This window comes from Planococcus citri, chromosome 1 (assembly GCF_950023065.1).
Source record: "Planococcus citri chromosome 1, ihPlaCitr1.1, whole genome shotgun sequence".
NCBI classification, from domain to species: domain Eukaryota; kingdom Metazoa; phylum Arthropoda; class Insecta; order Hemiptera; family Pseudococcidae; genus Planococcus; species Planococcus citri.
The window spans coordinates 77,926,851-77,948,650 of record NC_088677.1 but is presented as its reverse complement, the minus strand read 5'-3'; the positions used below and the strand labels follow the sequence as shown (position 1 = coordinate 77,948,650).

General features: G+C 35.0%; 1 protein-coding gene across 3 annotated transcripts in view; it reads left to right on the top strand.

Annotated features, from left to right (window-relative positions):
• The first annotated feature begins 10,236 nt into the window (after positions 1-10,236).
• LOC135834789 (voltage-dependent T-type calcium channel subunit alpha-1H-like) overlaps positions 10,237-21,800 on the top strand; it is a 472,203-nt gene continuing 460,639 nt past the window's right edge. For 2 of the 3 annotated variants that reach the window (XM_065348765.1, XM_065348758.1), the window contains exon 1: positions 10,237-10,832. The gene's annotated coding sequence lies outside the window, so the exon portion shown is untranslated. The remainder of the gene's footprint in view (positions 10,833-21,800) is intronic. The other variant, XM_065348773.1, reaches the window with a different exon arrangement.

The following is a 21,800-nucleotide window of genomic DNA, read 5'->3' as shown; positions in this document are numbered from 1 at the left end:
GGAGGGAGATGGAAAAAAATGAAATTTTTCAACTCTGTTGAATGAAGCATCAAAATAAATGTTTTTCAACCTTCTAATTTTAAATCCATTTTAGAATTAATTATTTAATTCAAGTTCCTTTTCGCGAAAAATTCAACAGCAAAACGTTAAAAGATGTTTTTGTAGCTAAACTATTCCAAATTCTAACATGCATCATAAAAACGCCAGCGAAAAAGCGAAATGCTGAAGTAAATTAATACCTGAAATAGCGTTTTCGCTTTTCGCTCTCAAAAACGCCAGCGTTTTCGCTTTTCGCCCACAAAAATGCTCTGTGATAAAAACTGGCAGTAGCGTTTTCGCTATCCGCTGTCATTTCCGCCATGTGAAAAGAATTCCAGATAGCGTTTTTAATGGCGAAAAGCGAAAACGCTAGCGACTTTTTAGGACAAACTAGCTATCCGCCAGCGTTTTCGCTAGCGGATCGCGTTTTTCGTTGTCAATTGGGTTAATGATGGTGTGAATGGCTTTTTTCAGAGAGGCGTGTGTGGGGGTGGGGAGTGCAAAGCTTTGTGACAGATCTTAGTAGGTATGTTATGTTCGCTGGGGTCACTTGCTTGAAGCTTGCTTCAACTACACCCCTTCCACTAAAAAAAAAGATAATCTTTAGAAGCACCTTTCAGTGATAAGGTGGGATAATTCTTACAGTTCTCTCGTGAGCCTTTTTTGTACAAAGAGATGATACCCTACTGAACTGTAATTTTTTTATGTAGTACTGGTATCAAAATCAATCAATGTAGAATTCTTCAGCCATTGTCAAACCAATTCACTGCATTAGGGGAAAACCTGCCGATATAGTATGTGACAATAAGCAAAAAATTCTGTCAATGTTCACAGTGTCTATAAAAAGTTTTTGGCCCAGCTGGAGATTGAACCTGGGTTGCCAGGTTGTAAGACAAGATCTCCAATACTCCAACCACCAGATGTGATATGAACTGCATAAATGTTTTATATGTACTACTCGCACATTACATATGATTATGACTCAATGACTCATCATCTCTTTCATTTTCAATCATTTTTCCTAATTCGTAGTATGTACCATTATGGTTCAGAGGTAATCCTTATGGATCTTTTTTCAATTCATAAATAAATGATTGCAGAATAGAAAAGAATGGATTATCTCCATAAACCAAATTGGTAAATGGAAATGAGGAAAGAGTAAACTTGGAAGCAAAAGTGACACAATTATGCATTCCTCAAACTGATGATTAAAAAACACAATAAAACGAATTTGTAAAACAATTTTCTGTTTCAAAACCAAGCTAATTTTAGACAATTGGGATCTACTTTTGCAATGAACAATCGACATTATGTACACAAATACATACTTATATTTTCAACTACCTACGTAGGTTTACTTTCTGGCTGTTTGGTTAGATTTTCTGACGCCTCTTTTTCATTTTTCAAGGAGTCTGACTTACTTCCAAACATACAGCATTTTTTCGCGCAATATTTAACTCCATCGCCAACAGCATAGCCAATAAATGTCACACCTCCCACCAGACATATTCCTCCAGCTTTGACCACCATCTCTCCACACAAGTAACAGAAGCAGGGTGGAACAGCCAAACAAATACCAACTTTTCGAGCCCATTTTGGCCATTTCTTGGGTTTAGTGTTTTCACTGGGCTGAGTATTCGATGATTCGCATTTGCAACAATACTGATCATCGACTGATTTAGATCGTGTGCCAGTACCGGTGACGAAAAACCCGTACACTTTGTCCCAAACTTTATTCCACAAACGGCTGACTACGTTAGATGAAGGTTTTTCTACGAGTTCATTTTCATCTGGTGAACGTGTTTTCATCTAAGCTGATTCATGCAGCAAATCTTTATCATGAAGATCACGCCCAGCTCCAGGAGTTGGAAATATCTGAAGGTAAAAAATAAGGCCATTACCCCTATTAATCAAAAATAAAAAAAAAACATAAATACCTAATAACGTAATTTTACCTGACATAGCATAAAAAACACCACAAATGAAAAACTTCTTGAAAGCAACGCCATTGTTCAATTGAACCACAAATTTTTCAACATTAACTTGAAACGGTTACAAATTCACTAACCACGTAAAAACATATTTTTGAAAATTTTCGATTCGTTGTACTAACATCAATTTCAAACCACGTCAAACGTTTCATTTTGATTCTTCAATGACAAATAAATTCAAGAACAATAGAAACGTATGTTTTTCGTATCTGTTTCAGCTCGAGTCACCTCGTTACAAAAATTACAGAGTCGTAATGAACTTTTAAAAATGTAACATAACATCATCAGTACCTAACTAATTCATCGATTAAAAAAATATATACAAGAGCAAAAAGAAAAGTGCAACTGAGTTGAAAAGAGTACAGCCAAGTTTCAATCAAAAATCAACCCCAGGAAGTCTATAGCAGAGTAAAATTGGTGAATCGAACCAAGAAAATTTTTTCAAAAGGAACTTGTACGTATTTCAAAATTTGTACCGGAGAGAAACTTCTTTTTTCTTCTCCAATTTCAACCTCATTTGAAGTTTTTAAATTTTAATATGTAAAGTCTTCGAAAAAGATCAACAATGGAGGGTCCAGAAAAATATTTTGGTGATTTTTGAATTTGAAACTGATCTTCCTTCTCTTCTTTTCTGCCTCCAGAGTAAAAAGAAATCAAAATTGTTCCCAAACAATCCACCTAACTCGTCAGCTATTTATTTCGTTAATAAACCAACCACAAATTACCTGCACTGCACCATTCCTTACATAAGCATGCAAATTAGGTAAGTATCAAGTACTTTACTTACCCATCCGCACCTATACGAGTGTGTCATTGATTATACACGCTTAACCTAGCGTATACTCGCGGTAATTGAACGACAACCCCCAAACAAAGGCTTCAAAGGCAGATAACGTACTCGTATTTACACTATTTTTAAGGTGTCGAGTTATTACATGCATATAAGCATATCGATTGACTTAGTTTCAAGGTCGCGACCGACTAATACGAATATTAAGTTATTTTTACCAAGAGAGGTCATTCGAGATTGTTTTAAAAATTATTCTCGAGAAAATGAGTTCGAACGATTAACCATCGTATGCTGCCTAAGATTCGAAATATATTTAATAGAAATTTAATTTTTCCTAATTTCCATCCTGTAAAAAATATAATAACGATGCTAAAAAAAAAAAAACAACGAAGAGGTTTTCTCGATAGTCGACATCAATCAAACAAAAATTCCACCACACACTTAGATATCTCTACCATGTACATGTACAAGTATCTTATACACGATAGGTCGAAAAAAAAAGAAACCTTTTGTTTATACACGATGACGATGGCTACACATCGAGAATAAACATACAGAGAGAAAAAAAAACACATACTCCTTTTTTTTCAAAAAAATAAAAAATATACAACAGAAGAAAAAAAAATCAATAAAACACTGGTAAAAAAAAAACCAACACAAGTAAGAAAAAAACCGCAACCATACAGTGGGATCAAAATTCGAAGATGAAAATTTTTAACGCGAACCGAATACTCATTTTTCATTGTAGAACAGCAAAAAAATGCAACTTGACAAATTATCCGTGTTATTTATAACACAACACGACCAACGTAGTGGAATTTTTTCAGCTACGTGTACCGTTCGTTGTGCCGAATCGAGAAACAAAAAATTTCGCCAAGAACGAATTTTTTTTTCGGCGAGTGTACGAATAAAGATAAGCACGAATAGATTGCTCGACTCGAGTCGTAAATTTGCATAGGTATAGTCGCGATGTTTACGTGAAACGAGATTTTTCACGTGTTTGTTTACGTTGGTAGGTACCTAGCTAGAAGACCTAGAGCTAGTTAATGAAAGTCGAAAAATACCACACTCCGTACAACCTGCTAGATTATCATAATTGCAGCATTTTTAATCGGCAAGTTTGTGGCGAAATGCGGGTTTAATTTCAAATGCTACGATAGTGCGAGGTGCGTCTTTGGTCGTATATCTACAAAGTCAAAGAGAATGCTGTATGATGAAAGTGTGCTCGGCTAACCGCATCTGGAACCTTAGGTTCTTTTATATACGCAGCTCACTGAAGGAGGTAGGTACAGGCAGGCTGCTAGATAGGTAAACCTGTGTATTTTGAGATCGTCCATTAAACGGTTTCAAACCTGTGAAATAATTAACAGGGTACCTAATGTACGAGTTTATCAAAGTCGCACATCTTCGCTAAAGGATGATGAAGTGATTAATCTTCGTGAATGTTAAAAAATGTACACGTGGGTAAAATAAGTTAAATGAGGGAAAGAGGGGATCGTCGTTAAGCTTTTTTAAAAACTTGAAGAGGGATAGTGAAAATTTGAAAAAAATTATGTGTGTGTATTATGACGAAGATAAAAAATTTGGTCATAAGACAGTTTCTTTTTTTTTCAAATTTTCAGAGTTTTCAAAAATTTGCTACAAATTTTAAAATGAACTCCCAACAAAATGATTTAAACTAACACACTCCAATTAGAAAAAAAAACCAAAAACAACTAGCTAAATCGAAACAGCATCGTCTAAAAACCCTCTACCTAATCAAAGTTTTAAATGCTGAAGTTCGTTTTTGTATTTTTGGTGAATTTTTGAAAATTTTAAAAATTCATTCTGTCAAGTTCAGACACCTTTTTTAATACAATTTTCTCTGTTGTTTACCACTTTCTCAACCCAATTTTTCCAATTTTCCAGATCAAATACACGCAAACTAATGGAGAAAGGGTGAAGGGAGTTAAATTTTTTCCAACCTCATCATCAGTAAATTTTGTCAATTAATCCAGTAGCTTTTTCCTGGATGTTTATGATGCTGAAAAACATTTTCAAAATTGTTCAGTGTCTCTCCAGTCTCCGAATTTAAAAAAAAAAAAAAAGGACTGAAGGGACATGGAAGGTTCGAATTCAAAAACTGTACACGTCATGTTTTCATTATCATAATATTTAATTTTTTAATTTTTTCGAAATCGAGGGACAGTTTTTGAGGAACGTTGGGGGGGGGTGGTTTGTATTCAAAAAATAAGCGGATATTCAAACTCAACAACTTTTTCAATTTTTGATATTTTCATCATATTGATGACACTGTAGGAGAGGAAGGAAAAGGCTAGAGAAGAAGCGAAGGTGGGGGGGGGGGGGGTCAGAGTAGTTTGATTGGAGCTAACAAATAATTTATGTATGCCATGCAACTTTAATTTGAATTTTTTGGATTTTGACGGAAATTTGAGGTTTTAGAATATCTACTTACTTCAAAAACGTTGAGATCCCATTTTGAATTTTGATTCACTAAAAAAAAGGCATAAAAAAGGATCCCAGCAGGAATTTTTTATCGTAATTTTGAACGATAGCTTTCACCTTTTGTAACAGTATAGACTACGAAAAGTTGAGTTTTCATTATAAAAATTCGATTTTAACTGAGTTTTTCAAAATTTTAATCACGGATTTTGATTCGCTCATCATGATTTTTTTCAAAGTTTAACCAGTCCCTTTGATTTGAAAAATTTGTTCACGAAAAATTGAATCAAGAACACAATTACATTCGAGATTTCAAAATCTTGAAATTAAAAAGTTGAGGATTAAAATTAGTCGCACTCCTAAACTTTTGAAAATTGGAATTTCAGAAATTTTTGGCCAATTAAACATTGCACTAAATTCTCGTACAATCCCCCCCCCCCCTCTTCCTCATAAGAAAGCGAACCTCGGCAATCATCAAGTACGAAGTTCCAAAGCACCGCAGAAAAATTTATTTAAAAAAATTACCAAAATTTACCTACTTACTACAAGAACTCAATTTCAAGTCTCATCGCAAACAAAATCTGAGAATCGAATCACTATCAAAAAGTGAACTCTACATCACCACAAAGAATAATGTATGTATTTAAACCACAGAAAAATCATTCGTAACCCCCTGCCCCTCCTCCCAAAAAGTCATTAGAATCAAATTAAACACATACCTACTCATTTAGACTCATTTCAGATCCTCGCCCTGAGCTCTTTCGAGGGACAGAAGGGACGGGATCTTTTTATATGTGCAATTTCCCAAAGTTTGTACCTCACTTTGGATGTTTCTCACTTCGTCGCTAAGAAACCTGGCTCGAAACTGATTCCACAGTTCAAAAGGATATCTGAATTTTATTCAAAAACGTTCATCAAAATTTTCAAAAGTTGAAAGTTGAACTTTAAAATTCAAAAATGAAGTTATAAGAGCGAAGTATAATTTGAAATTTTGCAAAAATTGACCATGAAACAGCATTTCCAGAATGAACACTCTTAATAGGGGGAGCTGTGCCTCTGTCCCTCCTCAAATTTGAGCTGAATTTAAAAAAAAAATATCACTATGTGATATATTAACTGGTATGTTTTCGGAGCTTCAGAACACGAATATGACCTCAGATTTTCGGTTGAGCTTCATCCAACGCTCCCAGCACCCTGTAAAGACTAATTTTTGCGAAACTGAATTAACAAGCAAAAAAAAAACTCGATTGCCAAACCAGGGACGCAGCGAAGTGCTATTGGGGGGGGGGGGAGGCGGAAATCACAAAATTTCCAACTGAATCATTTAAAAATTCCCACGTATTAAAAAAAATTCCAGTTGAATTTCAATCAAATAAGTAAAAAAACATAATTTTTTATGTAGTATATGAGTCGATTTTTCAGAACTCAAAATGTAAAAAACTATCAAAAAAATGAAACAATTTTATCCGAGCGCTTGCGGAGGCAAAAGCTTACAAAAATTCCTGTTTCAATAAATGGAAGGAAATTGTTTTTTACTTGACAAGATATTTCAATTTAACGCCCTAAAGTTGGGAAATTTGAGGAAATTATAACGACTCGAGTTGAAAAGAATCATGAATGCAGCCTTGACAAAATACATTTTCATTTTGTCATAAAACTCATAAGTAGGACACTTTTAAAAGCCTGGATTTCTTGTTAGTTTTAGCATTTTTCTAACTATTCACTTATTTGACTTATTTATTAAAATTTCCCAACTTTCTCCGAGTATTAGATGGACAAGCTGTCCTCTAGCCCTCCCCTCTTCACTTCGTCCCTGTGCCCAATTCGCATTGATGTATTCGAATCTAAGAAAAAATTGAAGGAGAATGATTCTGAAGGAGAGGCGATAGAATTTTGAGGGTCTCATTCGGTGCCCACTGCCCACGCAGCTGTTAGACTTGAATATTCAATGATGAACGCTCAAGGATGGTGTTAAAAAATTTGTTTCAACCGATTTTGAGGATTGTGGGACCATAAAATTGAATGTGAAATTTTCCAATATTGTTTATGTACCAATTTTTTGATATAATCCGTTTTTTCTCGATTTCTCTCAACTTGAGGAAAGGGGCTCCGAACAATGACACAAATATGACTTTGGGTACAGCGAGGAGTTTTTTTCCTCGAAAAGAGAATTTTTCAGAAGAATTGTGACCCAGAAATGTTTTTTTTTTTTGTAGGTTAATGGGATTTTTCACCGGGGGGGGGGGGGGGCTTTCCAGCAAGACTGGCTGTCAATTTCAAGTTGAAGGGCTAAAATTTTCAAGGATTTTTTCCTCATAGAAACGAACAATTTTAGGAAGGAATGCATGCCAACAAACGCAAAATAATTTCACTAGTAGGTATAAAAGGGGGGGGGGAGGAGGTCCTAAATCCCGAACTATGGGAAAATATTAGAAATATCAGGTTTGTTGCCAAAATTTAGGTATCTTCGAGTAAAAACACGATTTCGAGGTTCATTTAGTTGTTCGATCCTTCAAAATTCCAAAAGGTTTATTCCAAACACAAAATTCTAAATTGGATACAGTCGGAGTGCTCACATAGAGGTGTACTGCACCCCCCTTCTCCCCCTCATCGATCTTTTCAACAGCCTTTTTTTAAGGGAGGAATCCTTGGAAACAAAAATGACAGTCTTTTTGGTTGATCTTATTCGATCTCGAAATGAACATTTTCTGATTCAATGTTGGGAATTCTAGATGAACAGAAAAGTTTGATTGAATATCAGAACGTTTTTTTTTTGAAATTTCGACCAAATTTCATGAAATTTATTCATTTTCTTCCGAGTTCTTGAAAGTTGGACTTGATATCTGTAAGTTCGCTTTAATGTGAATAGAAATAGTATTTAATAGTCTGACATAATGTCAAAAATTCACAGAAATGTTTTCGAAGTTTTTGAAAGTAAGAAAAACCATTGCAAAATCTGGTTAAAACAAAATAAATTTCTCCTTTCGAGGATTCAGCTGGATTTCAATTTTTTTATAAGTTCTCAAAAGTTGGGCAAAATTTGAAAAGGCTCAAATAGAATTTTTCCCAACATGATATTACTTGATAATTTGTAAGCATTTTTTCCGTTTTCACAAGTCTAACGTAATTTTAAAAATTAATCGTATTTCTTTTCAAATTTGACATGTAGAATGAACTTTTTTCGCAATTTTTCAAAATTACTGATCGATTTTCTTACAAATATTTTTGAAAATTTTCAATTTTTCAACAAATTTTGTGTTTGGAATAAACCTTTTGGAGTTTTAAAAGAGCGAACAACTATAAATGAAATCAAAATCTTGTTTTTCACTCATAGATACCTAGATTTTGGCACAACACTCCATATTTCCAACATTTTCCTACAGTTTGGAATTTAGAACCAACCCCTTTTGGAGACCCTGAGGGCTGGACATCTAAATTAACATCAAAATCGTAATTTTCATTCAAGAATACCTAGATTTCGATACCACACTCGACTTACACCCCATTTCTGCCGAATTTAGTCATGTGCCATTGTGCCCCCCCCCCTCCCCGCCTCGAGTCTGGACACCAAAATTGATTCAAAATTTGAATTCTGCAGTAAAAATTGATTCGAATAGCATCCTTTTAACCGATCTATGAGCAGGTTGCGTGGTTCAAGCGTAAGGAGAAAATGTTGATTTGGAGACAAGTGGTCAACGAAGATGGCCGCCATTTTGTAAGTAGGGCGAGTTTTTTTTTAGTGCAAGGGTTAGAAATGTTCCTTAGCACTTCTCCTTTCAAGAAAAAAGTAACACTGGAGGATCGACAGGGTGAAGGGTGCAATAGATCCTTAGGCGGGCTCCCTCGACTATCACCTTTCACCTTCAAAAATACTTCCAACTTCACACACAATTAAGCTCCCTCAAATCACCTCGTACGTAATCCAAACCATAAACCTCGAATAAAAAGTACCCACATTACGTATATCTCAATTCTTATGACGTCTACACGTCTACGACATCTCTATCCACACACATCAATACATCACTGTGGATAAATTTATCTCCAGACATATTGGCTTATCGATCCTCATCGAACCATTCAGTCTGCTTTGATCGATAATTTACGCACTCGTTGACGTGTGAAAATTAATTACATCTGGCTGTGAGATCTTCTACGAGTAATATCAACAAATCATCTCGTCTAGCATACCTCCTTCTCCTCCCTCGTTCAATTCCTCACCACTCCAGCTTATTATATGACTCATCGTCATCGAACAGCCAAATTCTTCAAACGGGCAGAAAAACTTTCACAACTCGGCTAACCAACGCAAAAGTTCAACATTTCGCACAATCAACTTGAACAACGACGACGACGTCATTTCAACATCAAGCGTAAAAAAAAAAGGTCATCCAATAATGCGCCTATGTACCTAGTAGACGTCGTCGTCGTCGTCGAGCAAAACACTCAAAGTACCCACATATTTCAGGTGTAATATAGGTAAATTTCAATACGAGCAAATCAGCATTTACGTATTCTAGACGCGTTTTTAATAAATTCCTAATTTTTCTCCGCCACAGCTCTTTATAGAGCTTCGAAATGGTACAGTACACGAATTCTATACGCCTCTTTTAGCTCGTCCCTCGGCCCTCTCGTCCTCCCATCCTCTTCGCTGTGTGTAAAAACTCGCGAAGAAATTCACGAACCGATGTAAAAAATTGCCATCGTATCAATAAAATACACATCTATACAGTATATTTCGACGTTTACGAATTTAGCTCTTCGATGCTGGCGAAAAAGTACTGTACGAGTACTATGCGTACACGTATGATTTCGGCTTCGGCTTTATACTATTACGAAATATCTCTCCGCGCTCTAAAGGTGTTCTAACGCGCCAATCGGCGTGTGGGGGGTATAAACTTATGTCGACAAGCGCGTTACAAGTGGTCCCTCCGACCAACCCCTCAAGCCACTATCAAACTTATGCACTCGTAGTCCATGTGTTCGCTTTCATTAACCATCAGTACTCTCTATCTCGAATCGTGACGTGCGTTTTTTTTCTCACTCAAATTTTTCTCTCGACAGCATCCGCCGTTTCGTATAACTTACGTTTCGGTTTCAATTTTTTTTTTTTTCCATTCTCATCTGTTTCGTCTTTTTTTTTGTTTGTCCCCCATTTTCCTTCCGCGTTATTTTTTTCGAGCTAGAGTTTGGAGTTTTTTTTTTCATCGTTGTCGTCATTTTTTCACTTAATTTTTGGCCAAATCGTGAAATTTTCATCGAGTTTTGCTTTCGCTCCGCCGTCGTGCCGTTGTTGTGGCCATTTTTATGTATTTTCGTTTCTTTAAAAAAATTCGATTTAAATACACCTTCGAGTGGTTTCGTTCGCAGATGTGATTTTTCCCCCCCAAACTATCGTATTTTCGAGTTCGATTTCCGTGAAAATCGTACAATTTTCATGGATTGGTGAAAAGTGATAATTTTTTAACTATTTTGGTGTCGCTGCAACATTCATCGTACCGAGAAAAATCGCACACGGATGTGAGATGTAATCGCGTACATTATTTTTACTCGACTTATTTCACTACAAGGTAGGTTATTATCGAATTACTGAATTAGACGTTTAATCGCCATCTTTGTTTTTTTAATACCAACACCCCCTCACCTTTGCCCATTTTTTTCTTCATTTGTATGTAAAAAAAAAATATTCATAACTTCATCAGATCATTATAAAAGTATAAATAGGGTTAGGTATAGATTATGGGTCAAGTCGATTAAAAATTAATTCGCTAGAGACTCCCAAAAGGCTTGAAAACGTCTAAGGTTGATCAAGAGGTGCTTTTCCACCCATAATTTTCCAATCCGTCGCCATTTGATAAATTAGATATTGAAATGAGGGTAGGTATAATTAAGGAGTATTTTCGACATCGGGTAAAAATCAAATAAAAACGTAATTTATTTACGAGAATTGCCCACTTACTCGAGCTTTTTCACTTCTGGCAATAATTTTCTAATTCGAGGCTGACTTGAGATTTTATTCTCTACAAATAATCCACACCTGGAACAAAAAAAAAAGAGAAACAGAAACCGTTAATAAAAAAAACGTTAAATTATTCAAAAGCTAAACGTATAATTATAATTTTTCTCTCCGAAAGCTCGCCATAAAACGACAAACTTCAATTTTTTAAAATACCTAGGCTACGTTTCAGCTCACGTAGTCTTTCTTTAGCTGAATTCACACGATTTTCGAAGTAATCCTGGTCATTTCAAAGGACCATTTACACTACGTTTTTTTCTCGTCTTTCGACTATGTTTGAAATCTTTTTTTTTTGTTTTTTTGTTTTCCATTCTTATTCTTTAATGATATACGTTTGAATTTTCATTTTTGAAATAAATCACTGTTCTTTTTTAAATGCCCTATCTATATAATGACGAATAAGTGTTTGTTTTCAAAAAAGCAACTCAAAATTACCATTTTGAATTTTTTCAAATCCTTTGTATTAAAATCTGATCTGCATACTTTTAAAAGGAGAGGACAGAAATAAAACAAAAGAGGTGAAAAAAGCCAGAATAGAAACGAAGTACGAAAAAAATACTTGAAAATGTCAATTCCACTGTGACCTACAAGCAGGAGTACTAAAAATAAGAACGACTGAAAAACATGACTAAATCTCTGAAAAAATTTTCAATTAACACAGTTTTTTTTTCAAAGAAAAAAATTAATAAAAACGAAATGAATTTCACAGGATGAAAAATAGACCATCAATTTTTTTTTCAATCTCAAACTTCTTGTCCAACATTTCATCATCAATGAATTCAAAATTTTCCAAATTTAATTTAAATCAAACTTCCTCTTTAACGTTTTATTATCAATGAATTCAAAATTTTTCAAATTTAATTTATACTAAAGGAATGGTCGATAGTTCACTTACTCATAATATGGCCAGTTGGCCACATTATTATAATTTTTTTCAATCAATTTTCAACGCCTACAGAATTTGTACTTTTCACGGCTATTTTTCCTCAATACCTCCAAATCAATTTTATTCTTAGAGTTGAAGGGGGAAAAACGAGAAAAATAAAATATCTACGAAACGTGAAAAAAGTACTAAACCATCAGGTGTATGTGACCTCGAAATAAAACTAGGTAGGACTAGTAATGTACCTAGACCTACTGTAATCAAAAGAAATTAGAGAACTGAAAAATTATAAAAACTGCCTAAAATTGAATTTAAAAACAGGGAGTAGAGAAGGAGAAGGACGATTGGAGACATCTAGAAGAAATTCTCACTGCCAGTCTTCCACAATTTTTTACTCGATTCCAGCAACACCAACAAAAAATGTTCGCTGGTTTAAGCCATTTGCATAATATCTGAAGTGAAACAAGAGTGAAAAAAGAGGTGAAATTACGTGATAAAAATGACGAACCTTCAACTCAATCCCCAATCCGCTACCCCCTCCCCCTCCATCCATTATCCATTATTATTTTCATATTTGAAAGATTTGAAATGAAAATTTTCAAAAAAGAATTATATCTACTCGAAATTTAACGCGGAATAAATTGAACAGAGAATTTGTTGCGAAATTTGCAACAAGACTACAAGGCGAAGAATTCCCTTATCTAATGTAAAAAAAAAAAAAAACGTTGAAAAATTCCGTTTGAAAAATTTTTTCTACGAAAACTGTTGACATTTTTTTTGTAAGGACTTCGGTATTTTGAAAAAATTCGTTTAACAGCAAATCAAAATTTATGCTCTAGAGAATGCAGATAACTCATGTTGGTCATCAGAGATGTTCTATGATCTTCACATATAAAATTTTGGGGAATGAAAAATAATCTTCGTTATATTTATGGGCTGTTTTCACGATTTCGTAATCTTTCCCCCCTTCCCAATCTGTAGAAAGTTAAAACATTTATTACATATGATAGATTCTAGTTTTCCCAAATTTTTTCAAAGCAAATAAGTACCTACGTTTTTTTTTCAATTTTGATTTTCTAAAAAAAAAAGTCATTTTAATAACCTTTTTTCGAAAAAAACCGAATTCATCAAAATTCAATAAATTGGGTGTATGTATTTTCTTCGTGATTTTTTTGGGGCGAGGGGGATAAATTGAATATACAAAAAAATATGATGAACTCAATTTCAAATTTTCGATACAACTTTTTTAAACCTTATTCAAATCAAAATTTCACTTCCAAAAATAAAATTACAATACAGTTTGAAATTTTATATTGCAAATTTTTTCATTTTTAATACTTAATAAAAACTTTTTTTTTCAAATTTTAAAAAAGTTTCGAACAAAAAAATTGTTTGTTTTGTGTTTTTGAATACTCTTTTTAGCCAACACTGACTCTTTCCTTTTTTACAAATTGGGCTCAAAAAATGAAATGTGATGCTGAGATCAATGAACATTGGTCTCCACATCCTGAAAATCTCACAAAATTTGACCTAAATATGAATTGAATAAAATAATATGAAGATATGAATTTGAGCTACACAAAGCTGACAAAATCAATGTTTTTTTTTTGGAAATTGGAGTCACGAAACTTTTCTTAAAAAATTCATAGGTGCTCACTTCAAAAAATTTTTTTTGTACAGATTTTGCATTTTATTTTCAAGTTGAAGTTCCTATTTTTTCTAGTTTTGATTTGAGTCGATTTTTCCAATTCGACCTTCAAATTTCTCTGTTCCCTTGCGAATTCTCTGCACTGACTTTGAACGAGTATTTACTTGATTATTTTCTAGATTTAAGTTTTTGATGTCTCTCCAGCTCCATAGTTTCTCAAATTTAAAAAAAAGGCACCCGAAGAGAGGGGGACATCGAAGGCTGATATATCTTTATTGCTTGTACTGTCCTGAGGTAGATTTGCTTGCTGGAGGAACGTTCAAAAAATAAGCAAATATTCTAACTCAGAATCATTGAAAACCTAAAAAATGACGATTTTCAGTCCTTCGAGGTTTTTTTTTGGGGGGGGGGAGAGGGGCAGAAATGTTAGATAGGTAGGAAAAATAAACCTATACATTCGATTCTAGTCAACGTTCAATTTAGCATTTTAACTGTTTTGTGACCTTTTTTCAAAAATTTTGACCGACCACGGTTAGAGACCTATGTCTCCCTCAAGGGCACTGTGAGATTCTACTTTAAAAATTGATTCGTTGAAAAAATCATTAGAAAAGGTTTCCAAGGGTGATTTTTACACCTTTTTAAATACACAATAGCTTTCAACTTTTGTCACCAATCTAAGAAAACCTGAAATTTTACCATGAAAGTTCGCCTTTGATTATTCCAAAATTCCATAATCGTCAAATAACATCAAACTATAGCCTCAGAAATGATCCAAAAAAACTCAATTGTATCGAAAAATGGGCTGACTGAATCAAACAGACTAACATTTCCTGAATCTAAAACTCACTGTATACTTTTTACCAAGAGAAATAAAACTTAACCAGAACCTATCCTTGAATTCAAAAGGACATCTTTTAGTTTTTAAACCAACTACTAAATTCCTTGGACTTACTTTTGATAAAAAACTTACTTGGACGCCTCATTTTCTCAACATGATAGCTCAACTCAACAAACGTCTAAATTTACTAAAAATTGTTAAAAATCCAAAGTATAACCCATCACGCCAACTACTACTCCGCTTGTACAAAGCTCTGATACATAGTAAAATTGAATATGGAAGTCCATGCTTTACAAACTGTTGGAATAACTCAAATCGTATGTACTCGCGAATCGTAACATTATTAAATAAAAACACCATCGGGGCTTAAAGCCTTTATTATGAATTAAAAGCATCGCGTCTATACACACGTACATATAGCCAACTTCTATACGCACGCAACACAATACTACAACTGGTTTTACATAGCTAGCCAGCCAGCCGCGTACGTATACTCGTAGGTATACAGTCGATCATCTGGGAATACATAGGGCGTGGCTAGTACAGTATAGTACAGCCACGATCTAACACTCCCCCTATTCACAGATGATAAAAATACAAAATTTTGAAAAAGACAAATCGCACCACGCAGAAGCCCCGCCACAGTGAAAGCCAAAATACTGTGACTATTTATAAATCGCACCTCATTATGAACAAATAAATCAATTTTGCATAACAACTAAGTAACAATTAAAATACATCAGAAATCATTTCAAGTCCAATTCCATGTCCTCGTCATTGGCAAACAATTCAATTTCAAAATCATGTTCCATGGACTCATTATTTGGACACGCATTATTTGGTGACACATTCATTTCTGAAACTTACAAAAATGTATTAGAAAAATGCAATAGTCCTTTCTCATCATGCAAAAGTTCTATATCTCATCATGCAACAATTCGTTTCTCAATTTCACGAATCTAGCCAGACTAAGTGGCTTAGTACAAATATCAGCAAGCTGATCTTCTGTGTCAATTTTCGTAATTCGCACCTCGCCATATTTGACACATTCTCTAACCAATTGTTCCTCTTCCTCAATTACATGCTTGAGTTTAGGTTTACTAGTAACAGTAGTGCATTTGATAGCTGACTCACTATCACAAAATGCAACCACCGGATATATATAATCTCGCATCACACTTTTAATTGTGCTTTGAATGCACTTCATTTCTCTAATGCCTTCGTTTAATACTCTAAATTCGGCTTCACAAGTCGAAGTTACGCGCCTCCTTCGTTTTCTTGCAGCCCAAGAAATCACATCTCCAAATACTTTGATAATAAAACCTTCAGTAGTTTTATTAGAGGGTTTCAGATCTTTATAACTGGCATCGGTATAAATTTCAACTTCGTTTGTCAGACTAGAATATACTAATTTCAAATCTCTTGATCCTTTCAAATATCTAAGTACACGTTTGGCTCTCTGCCAGTCATAATTTGTAGGATTTGACATTTTAGTCGATAATTCGTGCACAGCATATGCAATGTCTGGTCTAGTGCCATCTGTCAAATATCTTAAAGAACCAATCAACTTTCGATAAGGGTACTCAGTTGGTTCTAAGAGTTTTCTCAATTCACTTCCCTCGTCACTTTCTTCAATGGCTTTTAGTTCTTTGGTCATCACTCCTTTTTCTACCATAGGTGTCTTAACAATTTTACAATTACTCATTTCAAATCGATCCAAAATATTATCGATATATTTTATTTGATCGAGAGTAATAATGTTCTTACCTCTGTCTCTCACAATGTTAATACCTAAATATTTTTGTGGCTCACCTAAATTACTTAATGAAAAAGTAGTAGACAACTTTTTAACAATCTCATTCAATTCTATGGTATTATTACTCAATACTAACAAGTCGTCAACGTAGATCACTATTATCACTAATTTATTACCAATGTATTTGAAGAAAATACACGGTTCGTTTAATTTGTTTTCAAAACCTAATTCCTTGAGTACAGACTCCAATTTTTCATACCACTTCTTAGGACTTATCTTCAACCCATACAATGCCTTTTTCACTCTACAAACATAATTCTTTCTCTTGGTATTATCCATCGCACCTTCAGGAACTTCCATAAATACTGGCTCATCTAACTCTCCATACAAGAATGCAGTCTTTACATCAAGATGGATAACATCCAGATTTAGCTTATTTATTAGGGAAAATATGACCCTAATATTAGGCAATCTTTCCACTGGTGAGTAGGTCTCATATAATCCATACTCGGTCGGATCTTCAAAACCACGTACGACAAGTCTTGCTCTATATCTCACCTCTCCAGTAACGCTAATCTTCTTTCGAAATACCCAAGTGTAAGACATCACTTTCTCATGAGGTTCAACTTCATCTCTCTGTATCAAGTCCCACACATCATTATTCTTCATCGATAAATTCTCATCATTCACTGCTTCACGCCATTTCTCACAATCATTACGTGAAATTGCATCAGCGTAAGAAACTGGATCTTTATTTATTACAGCCTGAACATCTCCATGATCTTCAAGTAAGGCCAATGCAAGTAACTTCTGATGAATATCAGACTTAATTTCTTCCTTCTCAGAAAGTATCTTTTTCTCATCTAGTCTCGTGAATGGCTTATTCAAACTAGTCCTTTTCAACGCCTCTAATTCAGAAATCTCATCAGAAAACCATTCATAATAATTCAACTCATCATCAGGTAAAGGAATAGCATTCATTTTCAAAATTTTACTCACATCTCTGTAGACAACACCTCTATTAAGTCTCACATCACGAGTCTTAACAATCTCACCTGTTTGAATGTCTAACAACTTATAGCAATTCGATTCATAACCAATCAGAAAATACCTTTTCAAGTTCTCTACAGGAGACTCTTTCTGAACATAAGTACGAGAATCAAATTTTCTCAGATCACTTCTTTTCAAAACCTTTCGATAAGCTAAACATCCAAAACGTGCCAAATGATTTATCTCATTTGTATCTCTAGGATCAAACTTAGACAATGGAATCTCAAAATTTATGCCTTTATGACAAGTTCTATTCAACACATAAGTAGCTGCTTCTACAGCCAAAGGCCACAGGTTTGCAGGAAAACCTGAATCAAGCATAAAACATCTCACTGTGTTTTGAAGTTTACGATTCCATCTCTCTGACTTTCCATTCAATTGTTGAGTATAGGGAGGTGACACGTCAATCTCAAATTTCTCCATATCTTTGACCTTTAACATTTCACCTAAAGTATACTCTCTAGCACCATCACATCTCAAATAACAAATTTTCGCATCATGACCTAATTTATTTCGAGCACTCACCAAAAATTTCTCAAAATAGCCAACAACCTCATCTCTAGATTTCATACAATAAGTATAGGTGTACCTTGAATACTCATCAACGAATGAAACAATATAACATTTTCTCTCTGGGAAGCTCACTGGCTTAATTGGTCCCATAATATCTGAATTTACAATTTCTAGTGGTTTCAAGGCTACTCTCCTATTATTCTTAAAAGGTAAACGAGCCATTTTGCTAGCGATACACACCTCACAATCCAAAATAGAATCATCAAAATTAATGTTCTCAAGTTTCTCATGAACAGTTGCCATTTTCTTTAAATAGGTTCGAGAAATATGACCTAAATTTTCATGAACTTTGAAACCTTCAGACTTTTTCTCATCACACACCAATACATCACCACATGTAGTAATGACCAAATTGCTATCATTACTCGCACCTATTAAGGACAGCCTATTGTTTGGCTTCCTAATATTAATCAACGCATCTCTATCTTTAATTAAATGTTCGCACGCACCGCTATCTGCGATAAATGAGATCAACGACTTACTTTTACGTTGAAGCTGCAGAAACGCACCACCTATATTATTTTCTGCCAAACCTGCTTCATTTCGGTCGTTTACTCTATCTGTAAAATTTTATTTCTTTTTAGTTATAGCAGTCTCCCCCTTCTCCTGAGACCGCCTAAATTTTCTTTTCATACCTGTTCTTGGCGGATTATTCGAATCAGAGGACGTTCCTTTACAGGATGACGAAATATGCGTCGCATACCTTTTACATTTATAGCAAAATTTTATACCACTATTAGGGTCAATAGGACACTCGTGAGATTTGTGTCTGTTCGCGCCACAATTATAGCAATGTTGCTTTGGATCATTAAAGAAAGTCCTAGGCTCATTTCTAGGTTCAATTCTTTGAAAACGTCCAAATCCACGTCCACGTCCTCCTCGTCCAGATTGTTGACCTCGACCTCGCCAAGAACTACGCCCACGACCTTGCCAATCAGAATTGAAATTTTGACCACCAGAATGGTATCCACGACCACCACGATTGCGACCATGAAACACAAACGCACCCTGTTCACCTGAAACATTTGATTTCCAGGTTCCTTTATCCTTTTCATTTGCTTCGAACCAAAGAGCTAACTTGTATAATTCCTCATAGTTTTTAGTCAGAAAACGGTTTTCAGCAGTAAGCTCAAATTGATCAAATTCCTCACGCACAGCTATGATGAATCGATTACATTTTGCAGAAATATCGAGAGGGCTACTTAACATTTCATACTTTTCAACAGCTGCCTCAAACCGAGCTGCAAAAATAGCTACAGACTCCTTACGTTTATTAAACCTAACATCTTCGAGTTGTTTAAGTAGAGTTGATGAAGTAGTGTTAATTTCTGCGATTCTAAATTCACGAATTTTGAGGAGAGCCTGGTATGGATCTCGAATGCTGATTATTTTATTGTGATAAGTTTCGTCAATACGATTGATCAAAATGTGTCTCACTTTTGCCTTTCTCCGTTGAGTCTCACCTTGAGTGAAAACTCGAGGAGGGGGTGTAGTAGGTTCAACAATATCCAATAAATTCAAGGCAGACAACTCACTCGTAAAATTATCGTACCACACATCGTACCTTACATGAGAAGTAAGCTTATAATCCGTTCTAATATTCAAATTAACGCTACGCTCACCGTCTGCTTCTCCGGGGTTCATGTTTCGTAACAATTCGCTATTCTGCTGTATCAGATTTGAAACCAAGTTAAATAATTGATCTCGAGATTGATCTTGAGGAGGTATTGAACCACCTCTTCCATCTTGACCACGACCTTCACCTTGGTCCTGACCCTGATTACGACCTCTACCAGATCTCAACATATCTGAAATATTCAACCAATTGTTTTATCCAATTTATTCAGATTCAAAATTTCAAATATCAGACCTTAGCTTCTGTATATGGAACACTCATAAACATTAGCTACACGTATTCTCAACTCTGCCTCAGTATACGGAACACTCATATACGTCAGCCATACGTAAGTAATGTGCTCAAACTATTCAACTGTTTCTCAAATTTGCTCATATGTCAAATTATTCGATATTTTTCTCAGATTATTCAAATTTGGAAATCACATTTAAGGTCATTCGTAGATTGATCATCAAGGTATCAGTGAATACATAGAACCCACTCAAATTCGATAACCAATGATTTCAAACTGCAGGTAGGTATATGGAACGCTCATATGTCCGAACCAAACAGCCATCTATCAAAAACCAAAATTCAAAAATCCTAATTACACGAACTCGAAAGTTAAATTTATCAGCTCACGACATGATATCAAACTAGACTCTTATGTTCTAGTTCAGTAAATTCATAGCAATCTACACAGCTCAAGATACGATATCAAACTAGACTCTTATGTTCTAGTTCAGTAAATTCATAGCAATCTACACTCAAAATTTGCTCCAGTAAATTCATCATCATAAATCCGAAATTCAAAGACATGCACATATTAAAATTCAAAGACACATCAAAATATTCAAAGTCTAAATAATCAATATCGACTCACCCAACAGTTGATAAGAATACTTCGAGAAATGCGTACGTACGTCTTTTCTATACCACGAGAGCACAAGAGCACAAGAGCACAATACAAGTTATCACCTTCACCAGGTAGCACAATATAAAAATCGTATTCTCATCTCAACTCTGTGCTGGTACCTTGCAGAGGTTGCAGCTGCAAGTTTCTTTCCACCCCTTTTTATCATCTCTAAAACTAGACAATATTTTTATTTTTCATTTCAAATAATTGTCAAAAATCGACATATTTATGGCTTGGTACCAAGTCTCGCATCTCACAACAAATATACAATATTCACTGCATCGTTACATTTATTCTAGAATAATAGGATTTTATAAAATCAATTTCCGTTCTCACGATGCGTACTGCTCATTAACTAAAGGCAGTAAAAATCAACGCACTTTTCTCACGATGCGTACTGCTCATTAGGCAGTAAAAATCAAGACAGTAAAAGTCAACGCACCTGCACATGTGCCCGCATCTCACATCTCACAATTACCATACTCGTCTCATACGGCCAAACAAAAATAAAGTCGTAACAACGACTGCGCGCTTCGCATCTCATAGGTACTCGTATTTACATACTCGACACTATCAAGGGCTGTGTCCACGCCAGGTACAAACAACGCTGTTAAAAATAAAAGGCCGCGTCTCGCCATCTCACCAATGTACCTCTCGTACCTACTGGCCATCGCATCTAACCGGCAAGTTTATCTAATAAAAGATAACGTTGACAAAAGTAACTAAAACCCTGTACCTATCACAGGTAGTAACTTTGTCTACGGCTGCACCAAGGCCGCATGCCGCCACCACACCATATCGTTAACGTTTTTAAATATCATCCGCGGGTATGTCCATGGGGGTTCCCCTTCATAACGCATCTTGGTGCCTACAGCTAGGGTAGAATACCTTACGCTGCTCTATCAATGTGTATAACATGCACACATTTACGTACCACATACTAACACACCAATATGGCCATATAAACGCACCTTAGTTAGGTAGGTACCTATCATTCCCACGAATGTGCACCTTACGTAGGTAGGTACCTATCTACACACATACACCACATAATAGATACGTATCTACGAGTACTTTAATTCACATGCTACATGCAATATAATCTACAATATATGTACCTGCCTAAGTTGCAACTTTAGAGACTTCTAGTAGGTAGGTAATTAATCAAGCAATAAGTAAATGAATCGAAATAATCATACCCATCATGTACACAACGAAACAGTAATTATGAAATGAAACGATC